We start from the raw sequence: 6,222 nt of genomic DNA on the forward strand, positions 1-6,222 counted from the left end.
AAAGATTTACATCCTTGGAAACCCTGTACAGGGTCGCCATGAGTCGAAACTGACTCCACGGCACATAACAACAACAACAACAACAAGGTGGAGGGTCAGAGAGAAAGAGGAAGACCGCCATCGAGATGGATTGGCCAAGTGGCAGCATCGATGGACTCAAGTGTTGCAACAGTAGTGAGGTTGGCCCAGGATTGGGCAGTGTTTCATTCTGCTGTGCATAAGGTCACTGCGAGTTGGTACCGACTCGATGGCACCTAACAACACCAACAAACGACATCTTGTGTGTGTGTGAGTGTTGTTGGTGTTGTTAGGTGTTTTCAAGTTAGTTACAACTCATAGCTACACTATGCACAACAGCATTTGTTAGGTTTGAGCCCATTGTGTCACTCCATCTCATTGGGGGTCTTCCTCTTTTTCTCTGATCCTACACTTTTTCAAGGGACCGGTCCCTCCTGATAATATGTCCAAAGTATGAGAAAGAAGTCTTGCCATCCTTTCTTCTAAGGAGCATTCTGACAGTACTTCTTCCAAGATAGATTTGTTGGTTCTTCTGGGAATCCAAAGTACTCTCAATAGTCTCCGCCAACACCATAATTCAGATGCATCCATTCTTCTATGGTCCAACTTTCACATGCATATGATAGAGCTGAAAATACCAGGGCTTGAGCAGGGCACATTAGCCTTCAAAGTGAAATTTTTGCTCTTTAATACTTTCAAGAGGTCTTTTGCAGCAGATTTGCTTAATGTCATATGTCGTTTGGTTTCTTGACTACTGCTTTCATAAGCATTGATTGCGGATCCAAGCAAATTGAAGTCTTGGACAACTTAAATCTTTTCTCCATTTATTGTGATGTATTTACTGGTACAGTTGAAAAATTTTCATTTTCTTAACATTGACATGCAATCCATACCTAAAGCTGTAGTCTTTGACCTTCATAAGCATTTCAAGTCCTCTTTACTTTCAGCAAGCAAGACTCTGTTATCTGTATATCTCAGGTTGTTAATGAGTTTTCCTCCAATCCTGATGCCATGTCTTCTTCATATAATCCAACTTCACAGATTATTTGTTCAGCATACAGATTGTATACGTACAGTGAAATGATAAGACCCTGACGAACCCCTTTTCTGCTCTTGAACCATTCAGTGTTCTTTGTTCTGTTTGAATGACTGCCTCTTGGTCTATGTACAAGTTCCTCATGAGCACAATAAAGTGTTCTGCAATGTTATTCATAGTATGTTATGATCCACATGGTCAAATGTCTTTACATAGTCAGTAAAGTACAGATAAACATCTTCCTGGTATTCTTTGCTTTCAGTCACGATCCATCTAACATCAGCAGTGATATCCTTCATTCCACATCCTAGTCTGAATCTGGTTTGAACCTCTGACATTTCCCTGTTAAAACCATTTTTCAATTATCGTCAGTAAAAATTTACTTGCATGTGATATTAATGTTATTGTTCAATGATTTCCACATTCTGTTGGGTCACAAATATGGATCTTTGTGGAATGAGCACAAATAGGATCTCTTGTAATTGGTTGGTCAGGTATCTGTCTTGCAAATTTCTTGACATAGACAAGTGCTACATCAGTTTGTTGAAACATTTCAATTTGTATTCTATCAAATCTCAGAACTTTGTTTTTCACCAATGTCTTCAGTGCAACTTAGACTTCTTCCTTGAATACCATCAGTTTTTGATCATATGCTACCTCTTGAAATAGTTGAATATCAACCATTTCTTTTGTGTGTTTTTTAAAAGTTTTTATTGTGAGGTTTACATGAGAGAACATCAGCTTTACACTCATCCTATCATATTTTGTGTTCTGGAATACTCATACTTCTCAATGTTGTCCATAGCTTGTCATGATCCACACAATTGAAAGCCTTTGCGTAGTCAATAAAGCATAGGTAAACATCTTTCTGATATTCTCTGCTTTCAGCCAAGATCCACTGGACATCAGCAATGATATTTCTCATTCCTATGGCCTCTTCTCAATCCGGCTTGAACCTCTGGAAGTTCTCTGTCAATGTATGATTGTAGCCGTTTCTGTATTACCTTTGAGTAATGCCTTTCTGTATGTCTTTGAGTTGTGGTGTTGGAGGAGAATACTAAAAGTGCCATGGACTACCAAAAGAACCAATAGATCTGTTTTGGAAGAAGTGCAGCCAGGGTGCTCCTTGGAGGTCAGGATGGCTAAGCGTTGCCTCTCATACTTTGTACATATTTTCAGGAGGGAACAGTCGCTGGAGAAGGATGTCATGCTGGGTAAGGTGGAGGGTCAGAGAAAAAGAGGAAGAACCCCAACGAGATAGATCGGCCAGGTAGCATCATTGATGGCATCAAGTGTGACGGTGGTAGTGAGGTTGGCCCAGGATCAGACATTGTTTCGTTCTGCTGTGCATGGGGTCATTATGAGTCGGTTCCGACTCGATGGCACCTGACAACAACAACAACATCATATTTTGTTTCATTGCAATGATTACAATCCCCACCCCATGCATCATAATATAACCCCAAAGGGTACACCACACAAGCTACCACCACCACCACTACCCCACTGCCTCCCAGCCACCAGCACACAGCCCTTCTCCCTCTCTGAGTCCAGTGTCCCCAGCCACTCCATCTGTCCACGTCATCATCTCTGTCTCCATCTCTGGCATCACTCCTTCTCTGGGTACGGTCCCACTCTCTGTCCTTCTCACTTGGTGGCCCCAGGGACCTCCGCTCCTGGGCTGGAAAATCAATCACTCTCCTCCTTTTGTCGAAAAACATCTACCTCTATATTTCCTAGCCTCACAGTCAGACCTGATGGCAATTATCCACTATTGTACCACAAGAGTCTTATACCCATTTCTTTGGCCAGCCCTGTCCCAATAAATTGGATATTATTCAGTTGTGATTCTACCTTCCCCTGCCCAGTGTGGAACTAGGCTCCCTCTTGAAAACTTGTAAGCCAGTCACTTCTTGCCTCTATAGGGCCCCCATTTTGGGTAGCTAATGTCTATGTTCCCCATCCCTGTCAACCCTGTGTACCGAGGGGGTGGGAGTGATCCTCGCTGTAAAGGTTTGTTTCCTGTTTTGAGCTACTACATCCATAAGTATAGGTAAAGTTCATCAAATTGTAGCAGGTTACTCTGTCCCCCCCCACCCACTTCCTTCTTCTTCTAGTTGAGTTCTGATCATCCAGCCATCGAAGCCAGATCAAGTGGGTACTATCTGCAAGTATGGGTGTTCATGTGCATCTCCCCTCACTTCATATCAGCTGGACACTTCACTCTCCACTCTAGTCCTCTGTGGCCATGTCACTCACTGCCTCTGGGCCCAGGAGTCCCCGGGTCTTGCCGTACTGCTGGCCATCCAGGTCTCCACCTGGGTTCACAGGGATCTATTGAATGTGGTACGACTTAGCTCGCAACTTCATTGCTATTTTTTTCCCCTCTTCCCTTATTGGTGACCAGTGTGATCACCAGCCAGACCACATGCCTGCTCATGTATTCCCCTTGAGTCTCAGTCTTGGAAGGGGGTTTGCTCTGAGAGGTCCCGACCACTTGCCTTGATGGCTCCTGGGCAAACAGCTTACTTGTTCTTGTAGGAATCAATCAGACTGCCGTTATTGTTTTGGATTTTTCCTGCTGGTCTTTTATTCATGAAGTACTGTCTGTTCTTCTAGCCGCTCCACGCTGGACTGCTCGTCCTTCCAGTGGAAATTTCCTACCTCAATCAATTCTGGATGGGGTTCTGGATTCTACCTATGGGCTTGTGCACTGTAAAGGCTCCACAGGAGGCCTCTTTTAATAGGCAACTTCTAGCCCCCTTTAAGGTATTCCAATCAGTTATAGGCTGAAGACGGACTTACAAGCTTTCTGTAGTGATGATTCTGACGATTTGTTTCTCTCCACCGCAAGTGTCTATTTTACAATGGTAGGCAAGGGAAACCAAGATTCAAAAGACAGCCAAGCATCTTAACATTATTCCACTCTTTTACCCATTCAAACCGTGCCTCAATCCCTGTATCCCGGAGCCCTGTTGTTCCAAGTCAACCATTTCTTTTTGGTACAATGACTCTGTGTATGTCTTCCATCTTCTTTTGATGTTTCCAGCATCATCCAATATTTTTCTCATGTTGTTAAGTGTGTCCAGTTGGTTCCAACTCATAGCAATCCTGTGTAGGGTTTCTGAGGAGCAGCTGGTGGGTTTGAACTGTTAACTTGTGTTCATGGTATCTTTCAAAACTGCAAGTCAAGTCTTGAATTTTTTTCAGTTTTTACAGCTTGAGAAATTCTGAGCATGTTCTTGTCTTTTGCCTTTCTAACTCCAGGTCTTTGCACATTTCATATAAGACTGTCTTCTTGAACTTCCCTTTGAAATTTTCTGTTCAGCTCTTTTACTTCTTAATTTCTTCCATTCACTTTATATTCTCTACTCTCAAGAGCAAGTTTCACAGTCTTTTCTGATATCCACTTTGGTCTTTCTTTCCTTCCTGTCTTTTTAATGGACTTTTGCTTTTTTCATGTATGATGCTCTTGATGTCATCCACAACTCTTTTGGTCTTCGATCATTAGCGTCTAAGGTAGCAAATCTGTTCTTGAGATGGTCTCTAACTTCAGGTTGGATGTATTGAAGGTCATATTTTGATACTTGTGAACTTGTTTTGATTTTACTCAACTTCAGCCTGAACTTGCATATGAACAACTTATGATCTGTTCTGATCTTGTTTTAGCTCATGATATGGAATGTCTTCGTTTTACCTTCCCATAGATGTAGCTAATTTGATTCCTGTGTATTCTATCTGGTGAGTTCCAACTTTTATGTTATTGTAAAAGGTATTTGCAATGAATAAGTCATTAATCTTGCAAAATTCTGTTATGCGATCTCCAGCATCATTTCCACCACCAAGGCCATATTTTCTAACTACTGATCCTTCCTATTTATTTCCAGCTTTCACATTCCAATCACCAGTAATCATCAATGAAAATTGACTGAATGCTTGATCAGTTTGAGACTGAAGCAGTTAATAGATTTTTCTATTTCACTGTCACTGAATTTAGTGGTTGGTACATAAATTTAAGTAATAGTGGTATTAATTGGTTTTCCTTGTAGGTAGATAGGTATTATCCTATCACATACAGCATTGTACTTAAAGATAGGTCTTGAAATGTTCTTTTTGATGATGAATGTGATGCTATTTCTCTTCAATTGTTGTTCTGATATAGTAAAGTATATGATATGATATATATATATATATATATATATATATATATATATATATATATATATATATACACATATATTTAACACACACAAATGTATGTAGGTTCCTAGGAATCTATATACATTTGTGTGTGCTGAATATATATCAATGTATACAGTAGTCCTGGTGTGGCACCTTTGGACAATCACTAGATTGCTAAACACAAGGTAGGCAATTCAAACCCATCAGCCACTCCTCAGAAACCCTGGGCAGGGTCGCTATGAGTCTGAACCTACTTGACAACACTTAACAACAACAACTGCATATAGTAGAGCATAGGAGCCCTGGTGGCATAGTGGATTATGCTTTGGGCTGCTAACCACAAGGTCATCAGTTCAAGCCCACTAGACACTTTAGAGAAAGAAGAGGCTTTCTGCTCATGTAAAGATGTATGGCCCCCCAAACCCTATGATTTGGAACCTACTTGATGGTACACAACCACCACCATAGTAGAGCATACACAAGGCAAAGGTATGAAAATGTTTTAGCTATAACCAAACACCTTGAGGGACTTAGGGGTTTAGGGGCTTAGAGGTTTAAAGCTATAGTCTTTGGAATATCTAGAATTGGTATAGCATGTTGTTGTTAGGTACATTTGAGTCAGTTCTGACTCATAGTGACCCTGTGTGCAACATAACAAAACACTGTCCAGTCCCGTGCCATCCTCATAATCATTACTACACCTGAGGCCATTACTGCTGTCACTGTATCAATCCATCATGCTGGGGATCTTCCTCTTTTTCACTGACCCTCCCCCCCCCCCCCCCCACTTCACCAAGCATGATGTCCTTCTCCAGGGATTGGTCCCTTCTAACAATATGTCTGAAGTATGAGAGACAAAGTCTAGTCATCTTGGCTCTAAGGAGAACTCTGACTATGCTTATTCTAACATAGATTTGTTTCTTCTTCTGACAGTCCATGATAATTCAATATTCTTCTCCAATATATAACCCAAATGCATCAACTCT

The sequence above is a fragment of the Chrysochloris asiatica genome, unplaced genomic scaffold (genome assembly GCF_000296735.1).
Source record: "Chrysochloris asiatica unplaced genomic scaffold, ChrAsi1.0 scaffold00057, whole genome shotgun sequence".
In the NCBI taxonomy this organism is placed as follows: Eukaryota; Metazoa; Chordata; class Mammalia; order Afrosoricida; family Chrysochloridae; genus Chrysochloris; species Chrysochloris asiatica.